Here is a 24395-nt window from a genome sequence, read left to right as displayed (position 1 = left end):
GGCAGGATGAGGTAGGTCTGTTCCTGTCGTGTTGTTGCATTGATTTTCCTAGAGAGACATCTGTTCACCCTAGATAGGGCACCAGTGATGAACCAAAGCACGATTCCACCAGTGTCCACCTTGAGGAACCAGTGGGTTTATTGGGCCAACTTATAGTGAGGGGTTACTTACTGGAGTGTAGGTAACCCCAAACAGCTGGACCACACTAAGCTCCACTCCATTATGGATGGTGTCTTCATGGATGGTGTTTAATGGATCCCCACTTTCAACTTACCTTCTATGTCAGAATCACTGCATCTGGAGGAGGGCAGGAAAGAGTTAATAGATGGACTCCCCAGTGAAGACCCATGACCTTCCCTTTCTTCATCCAAACCGAATGTCAAGATCTCCATTACTGTCACCGCAGACCTGGCTATCCCAGCACTGTTTTGCTCAGGTGTTGTCATGGCTACCAGGCTGTTATTCTCTGTTCTAATATGGCAGGGAGGTGAGCACATTGCACATAGGGAATGAAGGCCTACTACACATGTGTGTACATCCATACAATGAATAGCCATTCTGCTATGACTGATGTGGGTGGTTTGTAGTTTTAGACTGTTGCCGACAGTGCTGCTATAAACGTTCTAGCACTTGCCTTTTGTTGGATGAATACATGCATTTCTGTTGCCCGTGAATGAATCTAGGAGTAGAATTTCCTTGGTGTGAATAGGCAGGACCCCTTCCCACCATCTTTATCTCCCATCACACTAAGCAAGGCCTCTCACACCATTTATGCTTCCCGTATGATGCTGTCGGTGTTCAACAGAGCTGTGGTATGCACATGATGTCAGAAACACAGACGAGCATGCTTGTGTCTTTCCCAGGATCAGGATTTACTAAATAATAATTAATTTGCACAGTATGGCATTTTCATTGGTAGTGGTATGTCAGACAGCCCTAACTGAGCCAACCAGATTCTTTATTTTCATTCTTCAAAAAAAAAAAAAAAAAAACAAAAAAAAAAACTGTAACATTTTATTTATTTTGGTGACTGTGTGTAGGAAGGTCAGAGAAGAACTGTGGAAGTCAGCTCTCTCCTACCATTTATGTCCTTAGGATCAAACTCAGGTGGTCAGGCTTAATGGTAAGTACTTTCACCCATTAGGCCATATTATTGCCAGCCCTCAAGTTTTAAAAATTATTTTATGCATGTGTGTTTTGCCTGCACGTATGTCTGTGTGCCTGAATGTATGACATACACACTTGGTACCCATGGAGGTCAGAAGCAGGTGTTGGCCTCCATGAAACTGCAGTTACAGATAGTTGTGAGTTACCATGTGGGAGCTGGAGGTGAACCTTAGTCCCCTGGAAGAGTAGTCAGTCTGTGGAGTCATCTCTCCAGCCCCTGTGCTGGAAGTCAGAAGATCAGGTAGACCATGTCAGCGGTATATACTGAGCCGAAGCTCCAAAACCAGTGGGGAGTCCTTTGCCTTTGGATCCTTGATACACTTCACTGAACAGTCAGTTGATGGTGGGGCTGAGGTAGGGGGAGTGCTTGAGCCCAGGAGTTCAGGGCCAGCATGAGCCACAAAGATTTTCTGTTTCCAAAATTCAAAACAACAGCAACAAAAATCCAAAACCAACAAAAATCCCAAAACATGTAGATACACAACCAGACAAAACAAACATGGAGCAGAAACCCAACAGCATGTGCCGGGGATGTGGCTCCGTGGTTCAGTAGTGTCTGGCACGTGAGAAATGTGGTAAATAAGCCCCCGGCAGCCTCCAGAGCAAAATGTGGTGATTCTTAGTGTTTGTAACCTCATCTTTGAGATGTTTTTCTCCATCTGCTGAGAAGATATAACTTTACTAATGTTGCAAACAGTTCAGATTTCAAACCATGCTGAGACTCTTGGAAACACTATCAAAGGATCCGTACTTTCCGATGGAGATTATATATATATAACTTTCTTTTAGCTTTTTGAGACAGGGTTTCTCTGATTAGTCCTGGCTGTCCTGGAACTCCCTCTGTAGACCAGGCTGGCCTCGAACTCAGAAATCTGCCTGCCTCTGCCTCCCAAGTGCTGGGATTAAAGGCGTGAGCCACCACTGCCTGGCCCATGGGCCCATGGCCCATATTGTTAACAACAGCATTTATACATCAGTACTCTTGCTTCTCAGGGCTCCTTTGCTCTCTCTCCATACATTTGCTTGTGACTCGTCCTGTTCTGTCACACACACACACACACACACACACACACACACACACACGAGTTTTCACCAGCCTCTTCCTCTTCATTCTGCTCATTTTCTTGTGTTTGAAACAGCTTTCCCTTCAAGTTTGGATTTCTCAGCAGCTGCTAACTGTGCTTGCTGAGATAAATCATCTTGGCTTCCCCTAACATTATATAGGTATCTAAAGCAGGACTCTTGTGGCCATCTGGTTCTGTGACGACAAAGAGAATACTCTTAGATTTCCAGATAGTGACTCTGGTAACTCCTGTAAAGCTGTGAAAGACCCAGTCTGGACCTTGCCCTCCTTGCCTTCCTTTCACGCTGCCGTCATCTGCACTCCTGCAGAGTCTTGTTCTTCATGCCTTGGTACCTATCATCATTGTCAGATTATGTCCCAGACCCAAGCTGTCTGTGTTCAAGCAAGAATTCAAGCAAGAGTGTCTTGTCTTTGAGTTTGAGGATTCTTGTTTCCTCGCCTGTTCTGTTCACTGGGACCTCCTCTCAAGTCTGCTGAATTGTCATATGCTGTTGAGTGGGCTCATGTATGGAGTGTTTGGTGGACTCTTGGTGACTCAAGCTATGGGGGAAGGTTCTAACACTCCTAGCCATCCCAGCTGCTGCTTCCTAGTGACTGGGTGGCTGGATTCTATCCTTGTCTCTCTTCCTACATATTTGGAACCTGGATGGTGCTATTGTTTTTCACTGCCTGATAGCCTTGTCCCAAGCTCACAGTGTGGTTTAGTGGTTTGCCTAGATTGTCTGGTGCTGAGGACTCTTGACATTGCCGGAATGCCTTAGGCATTTAAATTGGCCACTCGCACTGTTTCCTGTTTTCTAGGTTTATTATTGATTGAGTGTTTTAAAAATAATGCTTCTGTTGTTCTAGGTAATGTGAAGCCACTTGAAAGGCAGAAGGATACGCTTAGTCCATCATCTTGGTCCAAATCTTTTATCTTGAATTCATTTCTCCTGGGACCCAAGGCCACCTGCAGATTTGGCGATTTATTCACCATGGCTCACAGGACTCAGCATGGCCGTACTTTGGTTCAGTAAGAGGTCACCAAGAAACATTAAGGTGGGGGAGGTGCACAGAGCCATGTCTGGAGGAGCCAGGCCCAGTTTCCAAGAGTCTTCTCCCCATTGGTCAGTTGGTCATGTAAGATGTGCTCAACTCCCCAGCAGGGAGCTGTGAACTGATGTCTACCTGGGAAGCTCACTTCAGTCTTAAGGAAGGCAGGTTCTAGGGATTGCACATGTAGATTCCTGTTAGTCAGATAACCCACTCCAGCCCAGAAGAAACTATGTATCCAGTACAGACTAGTGGCTACAAAAGTTGGCCATTGGCATGGCGGAATTCACCTTTAATCACTGGGAGGCAGAAGCAGTTGCATCTGAGTTTAAGGCCATCCTGGTGTACACAGTGAGCTTCAGGTCTGCTGGGGTACACTGACAAACTTGTCTCAAAAGCCCTGAAACAAAAACTCTTATGCTCTTACCAGAAAGGATGGTGAGTACGCTACCATCCCAAGTGCCATTCAGAGTCAAAGTTGCCTTTTGTTTACTTTTTAATTTCCTATAGTGTAACAAATTTCCTTGTACTTTATATATATAAGTTTGGTCAAGCCTCTCTACACCTCTCTCCTGGTTTAAACCCTGCAGTTTCCTTATCCCCCTTGCTTTTCTTGCCATATTTGTTCCTTTACCGTCGTCTCCTCTTCTCCCCTCTCCCAGGCCCCCTTAGTATTTCCTGGTGTTCACCCACACTCCACTCAATCCCAATAAACATATAAAAGTGAGAAGCCAGAATCCATTATGTGAAAGAGAACACACAGTGTTTGTCTTTCTGTACCAGAGTCTCCTCACTTAATATATTCTTGAGATTTCATTTCCTGGCTGTTGTGAATAGAGCCATACGGATATGCACTCGTCTCTGTGGAAGGATAGAGGGCATGTGCCCAGGAGGCATAGCAGGGGTGTGTGCTAGTTCTATGTGTAGTATTTAAAACAGTTTTTATTTTATGTGTATAAGTGTTTTGTCTGCATGCATGTCTGTGCACCATGTGCATGCCTGGTCTGCACAGAGGCCAGAAGAATTTTGGATTGCCTAGAAGTGGAATTACAGATGCTTGTGAAACACTGTGTAGATGCTTCTAATTGAACCCTGGCCCTTTGGGAGAACAACCAGTGTTCTTAGCTGCTGAGCCTCCACACTGATTTCTGTAGTGGCCCCACCTGCTAGCATTCCTGCTGACACTGAAGAAGGAAGGATCGCCTACACCTTCAGCGTCATTTGCTGTCATTTCTTTTCTTCCTTGATGGCAAGTTTGTCCTTTAAGGACTCTGTAAAGAATAGCAGGCTCTGGCCTTATGATATTAACTTCTCTGCAAAAGTTCTCTCCTATTTTCTTCAAAGAAACGTGGATACAGGATGCTTGGAAATGACTTCTGGTAGCTGATCAAGTGTTTTTCACCCCAAGAAGAGAGAAACATTTGTGACTATCTAGGTATAAATGTTAATACTTGCAAATATTAGTGCCTATGTTGGGGGTTATAACTCCCAACATGTTGGGGGATAGAACACTTGCCTCTCATGTGTGAGGTCCTGTGTTTGATCCCCAGCACCAAGAAAAAGCAAAACAAGACACAAAATATGATTAAAGAACAATTTGGGGGCTGGAGAGATGGCTCAGTGGTTAAGCATACTGACTCCTCCTCTTCCAGAGGTTCTGAGTTCAATTCCCAGCAACCTCATGGTGGCTCACAACCATCTGTAATGGGATCAGATGCCATCTTCTGGTGTGTCTGAAGACAGCTACAGTGTACTCATATACATAAAATGGATAAATAAATAAATCTTTAAAAAAAAGAACAATTTCTTGACATGGAAAAATTCCAAAGTGTGGCACACATGTAGAGCACAGAGGAGCTGGCATTTAAAAAACGATCTAGCCCTTTTTTGGCTACTGTGTCTTCAGGAGCATCACCCAGCACAAAACTCTGCAGCTTTGGTCACACCTTTTCCATGGTTTGATTTTCCTCCAACCCTCTTCATGGTCTCTACTCACCCACACTATGGCTCTGTCTCTGGTCATATGACATCTCTCTTCCCGTCTTCTCTGGTCATGTGGTGTCTCCTCTCTTCCCTTCTATGGTTGTATTTCTCTGTCTGAGTTTGATTGCTCAGTACTGGGAATCCTTGAGGGCTGAGCGGCAGGTCATAGCGGTTGGAGGAGTAGACTGATCAACTGAGGCTTTTCCTGTGGCCTTGCAGTGTAGGTAAGGAGCATCCAAAACCAGTAGCACATTTGGCAGAGCCAGTAATAGCCTAGGACCAGGGCCTTGGGAGATTTTCCTTGAGGCCCCAAAACAGGCACATGCTTGGCAGAGCTGGTAATGGCCTGGAGCCAGAGCCTTGGGGGAGCAGTGGCTTCAGATCCTGAGACCCCCAACTCTTCCTACCATATGGGGCTTAGTTATCAGTCCCGAGGCTGCTTTGCTCACAGTCTATAATGTTGAGATACCTTACGTTGCTCTTGTGCAACATTGTTTGATTAGCTTTCACTGAGTTGGTCCCATTATATAATAATTTCTGCTGACCTTGTCTCAACTCTGCCCTGGAAATAGTATGTAAGATGTTGTACCTTAATAAGCTTGCTTGGCATAAGACATAGCAGGTTCAAGACCTCTGGGTCCCAAACTTATTTGTCTCTTAATCTTCTGATCCCCTGGGCCTCTCAGGACCCTATTACTGAAGAACAACCTGCTGGTCACATACCTAGTTACATGCCCCGTGTCTCTTTTGGCTTGCAGTTGGTGCTTATTGATGGTAATTGGCAGAACAGCTAAAAGGAAGCAGGAAGCAGTGCTCTCCCCTTTCTGTCTCTTGTTTACCATACACCTGATTTTTACTTTGTGCTGAAGATGGTGATTTAAAGCCGTAAGCTGGCATTGTCTGTGAAGGTTGTCTGGGTTCTGTCTGCAGCAGGTGGTATAATTAAATGTTTGCATTTGAGAGGCCTTTTGAGGTCATATAATTTGAGTATGGGCTTAGATTGTCAAATCATAACTTTTAAAAATCAGTGTACATTAATTGTACAGAGTAGTGGTTTTCTCCTCTTTCCCTCCCTCCCTCCATTTCTTTCTTTTTTTTTTAAATTTTATTTTTACTTTGTGTGCATTGGTGTTTTGCCTGCATATATATCTATGGTTGTGGGGCATCAGATCCTCTGGAACTGGAGTTACAGATAGTTGTGAGTTGCCATGTGGTTTGCTGAGAATTGAACCCTGATCCTCTAGAAGAGCAGCCAGTGCTCTTAACCACTGCACCGTCTCTCTAGTCCTCCTACATTTTTTTTTTTTTTCCTGAGGCAGGTGCTTTGATATGTTGCCTTAACTGGCCTGGAACTTCCTATGGAGATCAGACTGGCTTTGAACTTACAGAGATCCAGTTTGTCCCTTGTGGTGGTTTGAGTATGCTTGGTCCAGGGAGTGGCACAATTAGGAATTGTGACCTTGTTGAAGTAGCTGTGGCCTTGTTGGAGGAAGATGCCACTATGGGTGTGGGTTTTAAGACCCGAATCCTAGCAGCCTGGAAAACAGTCTTCTCCTTTGGAAGAGATGTAGAACTTTCAGCTCCTCCTGCACCATGCCTGCCTAGATGCTGCCGTGTTCCTGCCTTGATGATAATGGACTGAACCTCTGAACCTGTAAGCCAGCCCCAATTAAATGTTGTCCTTATAAGAGTTGCCTTGGTCATGGTGTCTGTTCACAGCAGTCAAACCCTAACTAAGACACCCCTGCCTCTGGATTAAAGTGCTGTTACTAAAAGTGTGCACCACCATACCCACCTCTGGCCTTGAAGTCACAGTGATCCTTTAATCTCTGCTGAGTGCTGGGCTACAGGTATATAACACTACAACTGGCTGAAGTTATTTTCAAAAAGAATTTTTAAATTACATTTATTATTTTGGCATATGTGTAGAGATATGAAGACAACTTGTGAGAGTTGGTTCTCTTTTTGGACCACGTGGGTTGCAGAGATTGAACTCGGGTTTTAGGCTTGCTGGCAAATATTTCCACCTGCTGATCCATCTCATTGGCCCAAGTAACAGTTTTCATTGAGACATATATATATCATGATTTTAAAAATCATGTTCTCTTATTCTCTGTTATCCCTCCTTCACCCTTGTCTCTTTCCACCTCTCCAACAGTCTCCCTTCTACTTGGGTGTCCCCCACCTGCCAACCCAATTTGAGTGCAAGCATGCAAACAAAAAATGTCCTTTTTTGTTTATTTGTGAGACAGGGTTTCTCTCTGTAGCCCTGGCTGTCTGGGAACTTTCCCCTTAGACCAGGCTAATCTTGAACTCAGAGATCCCGTCTCTGCCTCCCCAGTGCTGGGATTGAAGCACTGTCCGACTGATGATCTCTAATTTCATATATTTTTTTAAAACAACATGATTTAACCCCCTCTTTAAAAAAATAACTTACCAATACTCCATTTTGCATATATTCCACATTTGATGGATGGGCACTTAGGCTGCGCCTATGATTTAGCTTTTGTGACTAGTGTCCCTGTGGGCTTGGGTGTGCAGATGTTTATACTGAATGTTGATTTTGATTCTGTCAGGATGGGTCACGTCATCGCTCCTGCCACTCCACACTAATTTCCAAAGCATTTGCTCTAACTTACATTCCCATAGTGTTCTGTACAGTCTCCTCTCACCTCATATCTTTGCTGACATTTGCTGTTTTTTGTTTCTCTGATGATGACCATTCTGACTGGAATGAGAGGCAATGGAGAGGTGATCTCAGCGGACTTCTTATTTGGATTTCTCTCAGGGCTAAAGTTGACCAACTTGGCCAGACTAGGTGCTTGCTGCACAAGCCTGATGATTAAGTTTGGTCCCCAGAACCTGCAAAGAAAGAAGGAAACAAACTCCACAGAGCTGTGCTCTGGCATACACACCGTGTGCACCCATGTTCTCATCATATGCATACAGTCTCTTTCATTAATAGTGGATAAGATAAAAATAAGAAACATTTTGGAAGATGATGAACATTTACCCTGTATTTATTGCTTTGTGTTCTTATTCTCTTGAATTCAAACATGTCTGTTTAGTTAATTTACCCATTTCCAGATGGGTTACTCATCCTTCTGGGTTGAGTTTTCTATACCTAATGGATATATATATATTATATATGTTCTGGAAAGACAGCCTTTTCTCAATAGTGATGGGAGATTGTATATTCATATCCAGAAGTCCAAAACTATGTCCCTTTCCCTCTGTGTGTATAAAAGTCAACTCAGAATGTATCATAAGACCTGAAACTCTCTCTCTTTAAAAAAAAAAAATTAGAGAAGGTCTCACTCTGTAGTCCTGGCTGACCTGGAACTTGCTGTGTAGACCAGGCTGATCTTGAACTCACAGAGATCCACTTGCCTTTGCCTCCAAAGTGCTGGGATTAAGGACCTGTAACACCATCCAGGCCTTCAATGACTTTCTGAATAAGACTCTAGCAGCCCAAGAATTGACAAATGGAGTTGCACAAAATTAAAAAGTTTAGCTGGGCTCAATGATACATACTTGTAATCACTGGGAGGCAGATCTCTGTGAGTTTAAGGTCACTCTGGTTTATATAGCAAGTTCCAGGGCAGCCAGGGCTATATAGAGAGATTCTGTTAGTATAGAGAGAACCCTTCCCCCAATTCTGCATAGCAAAAGAATTAAGTCAGCCTGCAGAATAGGAGGAAACCTTTGCCATCTGACCTTTGATGGGATGAATATCAACTTGACTTCCTGTCTCACTGTTCTGGGTGTTTAGTTACAGACTGTTCCTCTGGGATTTCAGACTGTAGACTTGGCAAACAGAATGACTCGTACTCTCCATGGGAAATGGAATGAATCATATTCTTGGTCTTAGTGGTTCTCCCTCTCTTGTTTCACTAGTTTCTTCATTCATTGGTTCATATGCTTATTTATTTCATTTTATCCATCTGCCCCGTCCTTACTCACACACCCAGCCAACTCTAATGTATTTCATGTATACATTTTTGTTGCATATATACTTAAAAAGGTACTAGTCTATGTGCATGACTTTATGTTTTAACACACACATACACATTTATGTACACATACATTCATGCACACACATATATACACATGATCTCATTTTATAACTCATAGCTCAAGTTGGTCTGAAGCTCAATTATGTAACCCATAGTTGCCTTGACTTTGTAATCCTCCTGCCTCAGCATTTCAAGGTCCAGGATTATAAGCATGCTCTACCACACCTTTAATTTTTAAAAACCCATCTGTAATTGTATAACAGGTGTAATGTTGAGGACTTTAATCCCGATTTTTCTGGCATTCTCCACCATGCCTGCTGTCCCTCTCCAGCCTCCCCCATGGCTTTGGAGTTGCCAGGTCTCTGTGCTTGGTGTTCTCCTGTGGGTAGACATTCAGTTTGTTCCCGCTCCCACATCCCACACAGGATACTCATAGGGATTTTTGGGGGAATTGCTCTGGGATTTAGATAGAAGAGCAGTGTTGCCTTGCCGTGATGTATACCCGCAGTTTACTCTTCTGTATCCATGGGTTCTGTAGCCAAAGGTTCAACCAATTGTGGATGAAAGCCAAAAACCAAAACAACAACAAACCAAACTCCCAGAAATCCAAAAATCCAAATCCTAAGACATCGTATCTGTACTAAGAATGTATAGCTGTTTCTCCTTGGCTTTATTCCTGAAACACAACACTGGTTCCACTGCATTGCATTGTACCAGGGATGGCCAGAAATCTGACACCATTTTACACGAGAACCTTAGCACCTGTGAATCTTGGCATGTGTGTAGTGGGGCTAGTGTGGTGGGGTCCTCTGTGGATTCTGAGGGACAACTGTGTTAATGTAACCAGGTCTGCCACCTTGTTCTCCAGATGGCCTGCACCATGCTACCTGAGTGCCCCTGAGAGCACACTAGGATTCTCCTCCTCTTCTGTGGCTCAGGTCAAGGTTATTTACAGTTTGAGAAACCCTTACCTGAAATGCTTTTAATTCAGAAATAGTTACATATATAGGAGCCATCTTGATGGCAGGAACTAAGTCTTGAAATTCATGTATGTTTTAGGCGTACCTTGTACTCACCACCTGAAGATGGTTTTCTACAGTCTTAGTGTGTCTGCATTTTTGACTGTGATATGTCTCATAAGATTAGGCTTGGGATTTTCCATGGTATCATGCCAGCACTCAAAAAAAAATAAAAAATAAAAAAAAAAGAGAGTTTGAATTTTGGATTTTGTACTAGGGATGTTTAAACCCTATAATACTCTGCTAATAAATACATAGTAAATGCCAATACATGGCTGGTGCTGAGATCAACACAAAAGATAAGACACAAATACGCTTAAGTTAAATGTCTGGGTTAGGAGATAGATGAGAGAGCAGTCAGTTACAAAGAGGACGAGAAGCCAGGACAGAGTGAGCACAAGGCTAGAAAGGTAGGAGCTGGGAGCAGGGCATGCCAGTAAACCCCTCCTGAGACCTGGGGAGGAGCTTGCCGGGATAGGGTAAGGATCCAGGGTGCCTGGATGGTGAGTTCAGGGTTTCTCAGGGTTTTGTGGTCTTGAGGGACATTGGGATAGATGCAAAGGGGATGGATAGTAAGTTGTTAAACCTGAGATTGTAACAAAGATGGGGACACATGATCCTGACGCTTACGCTTACATATTTGAGCCTGGTGATGGCAACCCTTCTGCTGTTAAAATGTGTCACAGCATAAGAAAACACAAAAGCATTATGACTGATTTATGATGTAGCAGTAACCCGGGTAAGAAGAGCAGAAGCCCATAAAAGTAAGCCTCAGAGTGTATGCACCAGGATCCTGAGTATCAAAGGGCAAGAAACCTGGACAACATAGGTTTCATTCCAGAAATAGCAAAATATTTGACATTAGGACATGTATTAGTTTAATACAGTATTCTAATAAAAGAGGGGAGTTTCATAATCATCTCTGCAGGAGCTGGAAGATACCAGATAGAACTTACTTATCTCATGGCTACCATTCTCAGTTTGTAGTGTTCTCTGCCTCCTCCTCTTTCTCCTCTTCTTCTTCCTCTACCTCCTCCTTCTTTTCACTTTTACAAGGTTTTGCTTTGTTTGACAGCAGTTAGGGGTTGAGGGGGCACACAGGCCTGACCGCTGTGTTCTGTTTGACCATGTGAGGAGACCCACGGCAGTGCTGGTGGTCCTGGGGGACCAGCCAGAAGAGCTCAGCCAGACCACTGGCTTCAAGGCTTTGTGTTCATTTGCCTTCAGTCTCTTCTTGATAGGCTTCTCAATATCCTTCCCTTGGAGCTTGAGGCCGATGGCTCTCTCAATTTTGCCAAAAACCTGGTTATTTGGAATGACCTGTCCACTTTCATAGTCTGCGATGTCTTGCGGCTTTTCATTGATTTTTGTGGCCAGGTCTTTCTCTGTCAGGTTGCTGTATCACTTTGCCCACCTCCAGGGTCACCCTATCATGATGCAGCTCCTCTGTCTCCCAGTCTAGCTTAGCTAACCTGGAATATGCTATTTAGGCCAAGGTATCCTAGAACTCATAGAAATCCACTTGCCTCTGTAACTTGGGTGCTGGGGTTACAGTGCAGACTATCATACATGGCCCTTTCTCCTTTTAACTCCATCCTTCTGCACATACAGATGACAGAGGGATCCTGATGTGGCAAATCTCTGGACTGGCTTGCCATTCCTTCTCAGCCCTTCTCCAACCTTGCAATTAGTAACTGTACTTACTAAGTTCCGTCTACTGAGCTGCTTCTCCTGAGCAGGGTTCAAGAGGACAGCTTGGATGCAGCCTGATGTGCTCACAATCTCATGGGGGAAACAGACATTCAAGTGACTATAATTTGTGTCCATGCAATGATTACCCTTCTTTGTGTGTGTGTGTGTGTGTGTGTGTGTGTGTGTGTGTGTGTGTATTCACGGATCTGGGATAGCTCCCAGGTGGGTGCACATGGTGTAAGCAAAAACTACATGCAACAAACACACACACATATGTATATACAGATGTACACACATACACATGTACACATACACACATGTACAGAGTCTAGACAGTTGGACAAGTCAGCCTCAGGTATCATTCCTCAAGTGCTGTCTACCTTGTCATATGTCCTCTACCCTCAACTGCTGCAGACAAGGCCTCTCACTGGCCTAAGGCTCTGATTAGACTGGGCTGGTTGGCCAGGAATCCCCAGGAATCCTCCTGTCTCTGTCTCTCCAACACTAGAATTGCAAACATGAGCCACTATGCTTGACATTTATTTATTTACTTATCTATCTATCTATCTATCTATCTATCTATTTATTTTTCGGGACAGGGTTTTTCTGTGTAGCCCTGGCTGTCCTGGAACTCACTCTGTAGACCAGGCTGGCCTCGAACTCAGAAATCTGCCTGCCTCTGCCTCCCAAGTGCTGGGATTAAAGGCATGCACCAGCACTGCCCAGCTATGCTTGACATTTAAAAATGTGTTTTGGAGTTAATTGTTTTATGTGTATGAATGTTTTGCTTGCATATATATATATATATATATATATATATATATATATATATATATATATATATACATACATACTATGTGCATGCCTGGTGCCTCAGAGGTCAGAAAGCAGTATATGATCCCCTTGGGACCAGAATTATGAATGATTGTGAGCCATCATATGGGTGCTGGGCCCTCTGCAAGAGCAATACGTTCTGTTGGCTACTCATGGAGCAATCTTTCCAGCTTATGCTTTTGTCTTTATGTGTAGGTTTGGAAATCAAACTTGGGTCTTCATTCTTGCACAGGGAGCATTTGACAGAGTTATCTCCTCACTCCCTCTTCCCCCCTCCTTCTGTCCTCTCGTCTCTCCTCCCCTTCCCTCACCCTCTCTACCTCTCCTTTCTTTCTTCCTCCCCCATCTCTCTCTCCTTCTGTCCTTCTCCTCCCCTCCCTGCCCCTCTGAAAGTAGACTTTGCTTCAGGCACAGGAATTGGCCAGAATGAGTGGGTCCAAATGTGGACACAGACATGCACAGAGGGAAGATGAGCTGATGAGGGAGAAGACACTGTCTCACAGGAAAACCAGGGAATAAAATGGTAGCCAGCTGGTTCACTCAGGGCCCCTGTCCTCTTTTGCTTTCATATTTTTTATGTTTAGATGTGTATACATAAAGCTTACGTACATGTGAGCCATGAAAAGGGGCCTGGGAATTCTCTCATAGCTCTCCAAAGAAGCCCCTGGCAGACACCTTCATGTCAGGCTTCCAGCTTCCAGAGCAAAGAGGAATGGCATCTTCATTGTTCTAGACCCACAGGTTTTGGTACCTTGCTATGGCTACCCAGCAGATGGATAGATACATCCATGTCCTCCTCTGTGTATTCCCAGACAGCTGCTCCTCCTTCCATCCCTGTAGATTTCCTTACTCTGCACACTTCCTGTAAATGGAATCAAGTTTATGTCCTCTGACTGGCTTTTTTCACTTGCCTGAGTAATTTCAGGGTTCATCCGCACTGTAGCATGCAGCAGTGTGCCGTTGCTTCATACAGAAAGGAAATATTCTAGTATCTACTACTGGGCTGCAGCCCCAGCCCTCATGTGTGAATATACCACATGTTATTAACCCATTATCAGTTGGCAGACATTAATAATTCCACTGTAAATGCTTAGATGTACCTATAGTCTCCTGTTTCTGGGTCTCTACCCTGAAGTGGAATGGCCAGGTCAGATGGAAACTCTGAATTCAATTACTTGAAGACCTGCAGGGAACATTTGCAATGTAGCTGTATCATTTTGCAGTCTGCTAGCAGTGAATGATGGGTCTGTTTTTTGCATATCCTCTTGTTGTGATCTGACATTCCCAGCATTCTACAGGGTGTGCAGCGCTGTGGCATCGACGGGTGTGTTGTTTCCTCTTTCCCTGTTTTCTTTTAAAATGGAGTCTCACTATAAATGCCAGGCTGGCCTCAAACTGATGGTCCTCTCACCAACTGGATAGCTGGGATTATAGATAAACACTACCACACCTGCCTCATTGTGGCGTTGATGTGTACTTCTGTATTTTTCTCATACCCTTATTGGCCATTTATATGTCTTTGATAGAAAACTGTGTATTCCTGTGGGCCTTTGATGTTGTTGGGTTGTAGAACCTCTTTATGTATTATGGATATTAAACCCTTCTCCTTACATAATTTGCAAATGATTTTCCATTACTGGTCGTCTTTTGATTCTCTGTCTGTCTCTCTGTTTCTCTCTCTCCCTGCCTTTTCTTCCCTATCTGAGACAGGGCCTTAGTATGTACCACTGCCTGCTCTGTCCTGGAACTCCTATATAGATTAGGCTGCCTTTGAATTCATAGAGACTTGCCTCTGTCTCTCAAATGCTTGGTTAAAAATATACACCACTAGCTCCTACATGTATTTGGTCCATTTTGAACATGTATATATGCTTATTCTTGATAACCAATTCGATGAGATCAAGAGATGCCTAGATTAACAGCAGTTAGAGTATAGTGGTGCAGGAATTTTCAGAGACAGAAAAGCTTGGACCTGATCAGTGGTTTAATTCATTGATAAATAAAAATTGGGGAGGGTGGATTTGTTTATACTTAGCACTCTATCAAAATCAATCTCTTAAGATACATTCAGGGCCTTTTGGTTATTTAGAGACTAGTTCATGGTGACTTCACATGCCAGATGTCTGATATGAGAATTTTTCATGTGTAATGTGTATGAATGTTTCTGTGTGTACAGGTACGTGTGTGTGTGTGTGTGTGTGTGTGTGTGTGTGTGTGTGTAGGCCAGAAGACTACTATAGATCTTGTCTTCTTCAGGATCACTGTCTGCTTCTATTCAGGCATGGTGTCTTGTTGAACCTCAGGCTCACTGACTTTGGCTAGGCTGCCCAGTGAATCCTGAGGATCCCTGTCCCCCACAATTCCTCCTTCTCCAGGGCTGGGATTAAGAATGTGTAGCATCGCTTCTGGCATGGATCCTAAGATCAAGCACTTCACTGTCTGAGCTGTCCTCCTAAGTCCTGATAGGACTTTCTTAAATCACAGGTATGATGTGGCTGCGTGCAGCCCATACCAGGTATGGATGGGCTTTGTAGTCCTCACACACAGTGACTCTGGTTTGCATTCTGTGGGTCCTCAAGGGTCTGTGTTTTATGCAGAGGCTGTGTCCTCTACCTCCATCACTGTCCCCAGAAGCTTTCTTCTTCATGACCAGTTTCTAGTCTTTCTGGTGGCCTTTCCCTGTAACCCACAATTCCTAGGACCCCCCCATTTTCCTCAGAACTTACTTCCCCACATTGCATGCTTGGAGTAAGACAACAGAAAGCCTGAGATTAGTGAAGGCAGAATAGGGAGCATTTACAAGTGCCCCCAAGGTGGACTGGTCAAAATCGAGTTTGTCATCAATAAAAACAGAAGCTACAATTACTGTCTTGGTCATGGTCTTAAGATCTTGGTAATGCCAGTGGCTTCTTTCTGGATTGTTCTTAAGGACAAAAGACTCTGGTTTCTGTCCAAGTGGGTTACTATCCCAATGAGGTCTACTTTTTCCCAGTCTGGCCTTTCTGTTAAGTATGAGGATTCACCTTCTCCATGGGGACTGATCTTATGTTTGCCAAGTGGTGACTGCTAGCTCAGTGCAGTGAGAAGCTCCAGTCTCAGCTGAAGAGAGATCTGGCCCGGCTCCCCTTGAGGACCATCATGGCAGCTCCTTGGAGTAGTCACTGTGCCCTCTGACCTTCATTGGCCTGTCCTTCAAATTTTCAGTTTTACTAGGTCTACTGGCTGAGAGGTAGACTTGGCCATTGCTCTAGACTCCAGTTCTGCAACTGGTTTCAGCTTGTTTCCAAGACTAGACCTGCCCAGTCCCCAGATTACAGTCAGGAGCAGGGATGAAAAGCAGGAATGACTGGAGAGAGGAGCTGTCTTCCACTGTACTGCCAGGTGCTTCTGCTGCAGAATGGCCACACCCACTTAGAAACCGGCTAGACCTCACTGCAGGCTAAATGTTATAATAATTTTATCTTGTTTCTATCTTTTTAGAAAATTTCATTTATTTTTATTTTCTGTGCATGGGTGTTTTGCCGACACATAAATGCAATATATATATATATATATTCCTAGGAGGCCAGAAGAGGGAGTCAGATCCCTGGTACTGAGCTGATGAGATGATTATGAGCTATCATGTGGGTGCTGGGAACCCTGGTCCTTGTGGATTGTCTCATTAGTGTGTGGTGGGGTGGGGTGGGGAATTAAACCAGGACCTTGCTCATGCCAAGTATGTCCTCTACCCCTGTGGTCTGTCAAGTGCCTTTTCTGCATTAATTGAGGTGATCATGTCAGTTAACATGTTTAACACATTTATATGGTAGATTATGTTTATGGATCTTTAAATACTAACCCAACTTTTAATTTCTACAGTAAACCCAGTATGTGATTATTTTATGTATTGCTTGCATTTGCTGATATTCTGTTATGGGATTTGTGGAATGTTGTGTTTTATCTGTGAGGCCTATTTTTGTTTTAATTTTTGTATGGTTCTTATCCAGTTCTAGTAACATGGGACACTAACTGCATAACATAAGTTACATGTTCTGCTCTCTTCTGTTGTCTCAAGAATTTCCAGTAGACAGTGAATTCCCCTTTAAACAAGGTAGAATTTCCTCAGTGAATCTCTTGACTCAGAGATTTCTTTAATGGGGAATTAAAATATTTTCAAGAAATTAGTTTCCTAATAAAACTCTTGTTTTCTAAAGATATATATGTATTATATATATTACATTTATATGTATGCATATGTAATATAATACAAAGTATATAATAATAAATGTATAATAAATATATATGTTATAATAATATATAAAATATATAATAATAAATTTTATATATATATATATATATATATATATATATATTACAAAACATCTTGGTGGAGTTACAAAATTATTTACTGTTGTTTTTATTTGTTAGGGAAGGGGTATAATTGCCTAATGTATCATTTGTAAAAATTTAAGGTTAGTGTTTCTATTTTTGAGCTTTTAAATTACATTCTCAGTGTCTTAAGATAGTTATAGGACTTTCCAAATGACCTTTTCCTTGTTGGGTGATGTGGTCATTTGTTTTTATCTGGAACTAGACTGTTCCATCCAAGTCATCAGATTGAGACACAAATCGATTGCTCTGCTCGCTTATCTTCCATACAGAGGTCTTAGAATGGTTTTCTCTCTGGTAATGGTAACCCTCATCTCTTTTCTCTTTTAGATGTTTTCCAATTTTATTGATCATCAAAGAATTGGCACTTTATCTCCTTGATTTTCTTTTTCTTTGTTGTTGTTTTTCAAGACTGGGTTTCTTTGTGTAAGCCTGGCTGTCCTGGAACTCACTCTGTAGACCAGGCTGGCCTCAAACTCAGAAATCCACCTGCCTCTACTTCCCGAGTGCTGGGATTAAAGAGGCACACCACCACTGCCTGGCTCTCCTTGATTTTCTGTTTTTCAATTTCATTCATTTATTTTAGTATTTTCTTCTATTTGCTTTGAGTTTATTTTGCTCGTTCCAGAGCCTCGAGGTGGGGCTGGGATTACTGTTAGAGATACTGTCTCTTGTCTCTTTAAGGAGAGCATGTCTGTGTTCAACAGTCTGTATTGCTTTGGCTGTGCTCCATACATGCTGTAGTGGGATTCTGGGACTTTTCTTTGAAGTCTATTTTGCTAGTTATCAACTTAGCCACCCCGCTTTCTTCATGAATAATGCAGATACAGCTAACCATTCTTTATTTTCATCCACTCTCCGATGTTTAAACTGACTTTCTTATAGTTTTTTTTTTCCGTTTTAAATTGTTTAGGTTAGCAAGCAAAGTTTTCTCCAGCATCTTCCTCAGTATGTGCTGTTACACTGTTACACTTTGTTTTCAACATTCTGCTTTCCCAGCATGCTCCGGGCCCCACCCCAGTGCTTCCTTCTCTGCTTTCTTACTACATATTTTACATAATTGCCCTGGCCGTTTTGCGCTCCCTTAGGAGTTCTCCCTTCTTTCCTGATTTGCTTTCTAGTTCATGCCTCCCAAACACGCACACATACCCATAGACAGATTTTAAGTTCTGTTTACACATATTGGGGAGAGGGTGATGTTTGTTTAAACGTGTTTTTAAATCTACTTTGCCATTCACTGTCTTTTTAGGTCATTTCCATGTATATATGTTGACAGTTTAGCGCTTCGCGCTACTCTGTCTTTTCATTTAAATCTTTGTTCTTGGATTTCCATTTTAACGTCTATTTTCTTTTTCTTGCCTTCCTGTAAATTATTTGGGGTTTTTGTTTATTTGTTTTCAGACAGAGTATCATTATGTAGCCTTGGATGTCCTGGAACTCTCAGTGTTGATCAGGCTGCCCTCAAACTCAGAGATCTGCCAGTCTCTGCCTCCTGAGTACTGTGTTTAAAGTTGCCTGGTCCTTAGATATTTTTAAATTTTATGTGTACAGGTGTTTTGCCTATATGAATAGCTGTGCACTGTGTGTGTGTGTGCAGTGCTTACAGAGACCAGAAGAAGGCGACAAATCCCCTGGTCCTAGAGTTACAGAAGGTTGTGAGCATCCTTCTCACAGGTTGGGCAGTGGACTGTGCCAGGAAACTTGGTAAGGTTGAGCGGGTTGTAAGCCTCAGAACCTCTGAAAAGATGGTAGGAGCTTCACCTGCTTCTCACCAGGTCCCTGTCATGTGACCACAGCCCCCTGTGGAGAGGATCATAGCCATCAGTCATGTAGGACGGGAGCCCCTAAGTTCTTCTACATGCAGATGAGGCATCCCTAACATCTCAGACCAAGCCAATAGAAAGCATCTGCTGTCAGATCCCAGCCCACCGCAGAAAAGTATATAAGATCCTATCTGGAAGGAATAAAGGTGTGTGAGAATCACTCCATCACCTGATAGCATCTGTAGTCTAAGGGCTGTAACACATCCTGGGAAAAGAGCACTCTCATGAAACTTTCGATGCTGGAAGTTCCTCTACACCTTGCCCTTCACTGACTGCTTAGGACAGCCCTCTCCCCTTAGCTTGAAGGCTCCTGCCAGGCCAGAGATTTCTGAGGATAGAGGTCGGCACACAGACTGACACATATGGTTGCTAGACTTGAACCTGGGTCCTCTGGAAAAGCAGTCAATGTTCTTAAACCATTGAGCCATCTGTCCAGTCCATGTCTGAGTTATTTTTGATGGACTTATTACACAGCTTTATTAGTAGTTGTTGTGTCTATAATCAGTGTACATAACGTATCTTCCCCTGGTGTCATTATTTTGTTACTGCAGGGATGTGTCAGAATTTCACTTCTCTTTCCTTCCCCATTTATAACCCTATACATGAATTTAGAAGCACATCAGAGTTGTGATTTTTTCTTTGCTTCAAGGGTTAAATGCCAGAGATTAGACTGTGGATATTCTTTGGTTCCTGCTATTTCTTCCTTTTATATACTCTTTATTGTTTCTTTCTCACTGAGTGGATTTCTGTTGCATGTGTTTTGGGGGGATATAGGTTTGGGGTACCACCCAGCACCATGTCCTCCCTAGAGCCTCCCGCTTTCTTTTAGGGTAGGTCTTCTAGCAACCTGTTCTCTGTTTTTCCTTATCTCAGAGACAGCATTGGTTTTTCTTTGATTCCTAATGGATACTTTCACATGCTCATAGGGCTTTGGCTTGACGGGTCTTTTCTTTCAACATTTGAAAAATATGTTGTTTCCTTCTGGCAGTTTCTGTTGACTATCCTCCACTGACACATCATTTCTTCCTGTAGTTCAAGCAGGGGTTGTCCCAGCTGTGTCTGGTTTTTCTTTTCCTTTTGTTGTCATGGACCTCTTTGGGCCTTTGGCTTGTGCTTTGGCATTTTGATGTATAGGGTTATCTCTTTTGTCAAACTTGCAATGCTTTAGTTTCTGTATTCTGGGCTCATAAGAGCTCTGATCTCCTTGTCTCCTATTTCTTGGGCCTTGATGTCAAGTGTCCGATCCTTATTCTGGTCCCAGCTGTCCTAAAGGCTGTTCTTTTCCCTCCTCCATGTCTCCCTCTTTCACCAGCCTCTGCTGCTCGTGGTGGCTGAGGCCCAAGGACTTCAAGTTCACTGATCATTTCCTGTGGATCCTCATTCTGTCTGTAGGTCATCCATAGAATTTAGTTACTACTTGCTTCAACCATAAAATTCTTACTTTAAAATATACATCTTCCTTTCTTTCCTGCGACTGTTTTTCATTTGTTTGAGTCTCATTTGTAACTGTGAGGCATTTAGTTTATATTTGTGTTTTGTTTTGTTTTGTTTGAGACAGTCTCACCATGGACCCATGGCTTGGGCAGAGCGTACAGAGCTGAACTCATAAAAACCCACCTGCCTCTGCTTCCCAAGTGCTGGACTAAAGATATGCATCCCAGGGCTGTGTCCGAGGCGTTGTCTGGTGCCTGCTTCAGGATCTGTCAGGTTCCTTTGACCCAGTGTGCAGTGTTACTCTTTATTAATCATCTCTCTCCTCCAGTCTGGGACCTTCCTGGATCTCAGTATTTACGTTTGTCCTTTGAAATGTGGACATTTTGAGAATGAATGAATTTTCTTTAAAAGGCCAGGCAAGTCTTCCAGTAAAATGTCCCCCCATCTCACCTTGCAGTGTTTTGAACTGACAGGAAGTCTCAGAGGTGATCCCTGCCTGCCCACATCATCCTTGGAAGCCCAGAGTGGCAGGCAGCCCAGTGGTTTTGAAGGTCAGCTTTGATCATGGCTTCCCCTTTACAGTTAATAACTTTGCCTGTGGGGTGAAACTTTGCTATTATGTGAGAGTGCTGTTTCCTCGGCCACCATCAATGGTTTTGGTATGTCTCAGTGGCTGTGTTAAGGTTGCAACATGGTGATTATTTTTTCCTAATTCTATTCTTTCCTTTACATTTATCAGCTAATATTCTGTAGGTTAGACATCCCCCTCCCGAACTTTTATTCTTTTGATATTATTCATATGTATTTAAATAATTTATTTCGAGGCTGACCTGGTCTACAGAGTGAGTTCCAGGACAGCCAGGGCTACACAGAGAAACCCTGTTTCAAAAAACAAACAAACAAATGAAAATTTATAATTACTTGTCATTATATTTATTTTGCTGAAATTGTCTCAAATTGGCCATGTTGAACCCCTTCACTTTAATTTCTCAGTTTATCCAATGTGACCACTCTAAATCTTTGATAATTTCCTTCCTTACAGGACACCAGTGATTTCTTGTATGTGTTATACCTGATCAGCTTCTTCCAGTGGGTCCTGATTTCTTTTAGTAAGGGGTGGCTTTAAACATGTACTTTAAATATCTAGGAGAGAAAAGTAGGCATATTAAATGTTGAATTTAAGTAGTAATTCAAGGGCTGGTGAAATGGCTAAGTTGGTAAAGGTGCTTGCTGCCAAGCCTGATGACCTGAGTTCAATCCCTTGTACTCACGTTCTGGAAGGCGAAAGCCTACTGCCACAAGGTGTTCTTTGATGTCCACATGAACACTCTGGTTCAGGCATAACTATGTGTGTACATACACACTCACATGCACGAGAGAGAGAGAGAGAGAGAGAGAGAGAGAGAGAGAGAGAGAGAGAGAGAGAGAGAGAGAGAGAAATATAAAAAGATTTTTCAAAATTCAGTCATAATTGTCATGATTTTCCTCATAACTTAGATTTTTATTCAAAACCATGCAGGTAGAGTTTTAGTAACTTGCATGACTGGGTTCCTCCAGTCACTCAGAAGTTCATGGAAAGATGGATGGTGTCTTTTTTTATATTTATATCCACTGTGTCTGGAATACAGGATACAATAAAGACCTCTAATGCTATCTCTCAGGAGAGTGAGGCAGGAGGGTAGCCTGGTCTATCTACCATCCTAAAAACACACAAGCAATGCAAAACCCCAAAACAAAACAAACAAATAAGACTTGTACTTAAGTTGTACTAAGTAGATTCCACCCCAATCAGGGCATAAATTGTTTTTTTTCCTTCCTTCCTTCCTTCCTTCCTTCCTTCCTTCCTTCCTTCCTTCCTTCCTTCCTTCCTACCTTTCTTTCCTTTTTCTCCTCCGTCCCTCCGTCCCTCCGTCCCTCCCTCCCTCCCTCCCTCCCTCCGTCTCTCCCTCCCTCCCTCCCTCTCTCTGTCCCTCCCTTCCTTCCTTCCTTCCTTCCTTCCTTCCTTCCTTCCTTCCTTCCTTCCTTCCTTCCTTCCACAGTGGGGAATCAAAGGTAGGGATTTGCACGTGGTTCACCACAGAACTACCTCAGGCCAGTTCTCTTACTTTTCTAATGACTGAGTCAAGGATAGTAAAGTTGCATGGAAATGTGGATGGGCCATAGGCAGAGCTTGCCTCTCCTGTGGAGTGGGAAGCATTTCATAGGCTTCAGCATCTTGAAAGAGGCTATTACCAGCTCTGTGCTCTGCGGTGCTGGTGAGGCGCTGTGCTGTGACTTGTTGGGGCAGCCTTCACAGCCCTGTGGCTCACCTCAGTAGGAGTGGTGTGAAATGGCTCTCAGCTCCACAGAGGAGACCTGTGGTTTCTCTCACTGATTTATATAACTTTAAGACAACCAGTCATTCAATTTCTTTTCTGTACTTTTCACTTGGGAGAGTGTGATAGCATCCTAAACAAATCATACCGAGGCATAATGAACCATGGGGAGACCCTTCACCATTGTCTGACAGGTGGAATGTTGCATGGTGCCCCATTAATATGTACAAAGCAGATTCATTAACAAACTTCATCTATGAGAACGAACAGAACCTCTAAGGAAATACTGAATGTTCAACACGATGTCTATCAAGTAGGGTGTGTGTGTGCATGTGTGTTTATGTGTGTGTATGTGTGTATGTGTGTGTGTGCATGGAGTGTATGTATATTTGAGTTTGGGTATAAATGAATGTACATGAATGCATGTATATGTGCATGTGTATATGAGTTCCAGTTTATGTGTGTGTATGTGTATATGTGTGTAGGTATCTATGAATATGTGTGAATGCATGTATGAGTGCATGTGTCTGTACATGTGTATGTATGTATACAATGTATGTATATGTACAAGTATATATGTGTTCCTTGTTTATCTGTGTTTCAAGTGTATGTGTGGGTGTGTATGAATGTATGGGCAGGTATGTGTGTGTGAGTGTGTGGGTATGTATGAATTTATGTGTGCATGCATATGTGTATATGTGCATGTATGCATGTATATGTGTATGTACATATATGTGTATATGTGTGCATTAATATGCATATGTATGTGTATGTGCATGCATATGCATATGTGTGTCTGTGCATGCATATGCATGTGTGTGTCTGTGTGCATGTAAATGACTGTGTAGGTTCATGGTCAGGAAGAACATGTTCATTTCATCAGTGCTATTTTAAAAATAAGATTTAAAGAAAGACTTGGTTTTCTGAATTTAATTTCTTATTTCAAGAAGTAACTCTCACGGGGTTGAGGGCAGAGTGCTGGTGTGGTGTGCACAAAACCCTGGGCTCCATGCTCCATTTCAGCACCCTTCCTCTGCAAATGTAATTCTTTGCCAGGAGTGGTGGCTTCATTTCTAGTCTGAGGCTACTTGGGAGACTGAGTGAGGAGGATCATGTGGGCCTAGGAGTTTGAAAACAGTCTAGGAATGACCCCGTCTCAAGAGAAAAGGAAAAGTCATTCTTGCTTGAGGATGAAAATCACCAACCTCCTCCCAGTTTTTGTCTGTTTTGCTTCATTTTTACTTTTTTCTGTTTCCTTATGAATTGCTTGTGTATGTGTTTGAGGGTGCACACACATGTCACAGCACATCATGTGTGAAGTCAGAGGACAACTCGTGAAATTGTTTCTCTCTTTCTATCATGTGGGTTCTGAGATAGGAACTCACATCCTCAGGTTTGGTGAGGACATGAGTGCCCCCCACCCCCGTCCTCCCGAGCCATCTCATCAGCCCACGTTTCTGTTCTTTCAGGTCTCTTTGTGTGTGTGCTCTAGATCCCTTTTTATAGAAAAATTGCTCATACTAACATGATTGCACACTTGTGGTCAGTATGTAGACATACATAGTATGTCATATGTATGTCATATGTAGCTGCATAGTGAGCTCGATCTCAAAACAAAACACTAAATA

The 24395-nt window shown here is 42.9% G+C and overlaps 1 protein-coding gene across 3 annotated transcripts in view; it reads left to right on the top strand.

The window, feature by feature from the left end:
- Positions 1-24395, top strand: part of Specc1 (sperm antigen with calponin homology and coiled-coil domains 1) — a 261968-nt gene that overhangs the window by 5388 nt on the left and 232185 nt on the right. The window lies entirely within an intron of this gene.

Source organism: Arvicanthis niloticus, chromosome 6 (assembly GCF_011762505.2).
Source record: "Arvicanthis niloticus isolate mArvNil1 chromosome 6, mArvNil1.pat.X, whole genome shotgun sequence".
Lineage (NCBI taxonomy): Eukaryota > Metazoa > Chordata > Mammalia > Rodentia > Muridae > Arvicanthis > Arvicanthis niloticus.
The sequence above is the reverse complement of the archived record's forward strand: the minus strand, read 5'-3'. Positions and strand labels throughout refer to the sequence as shown.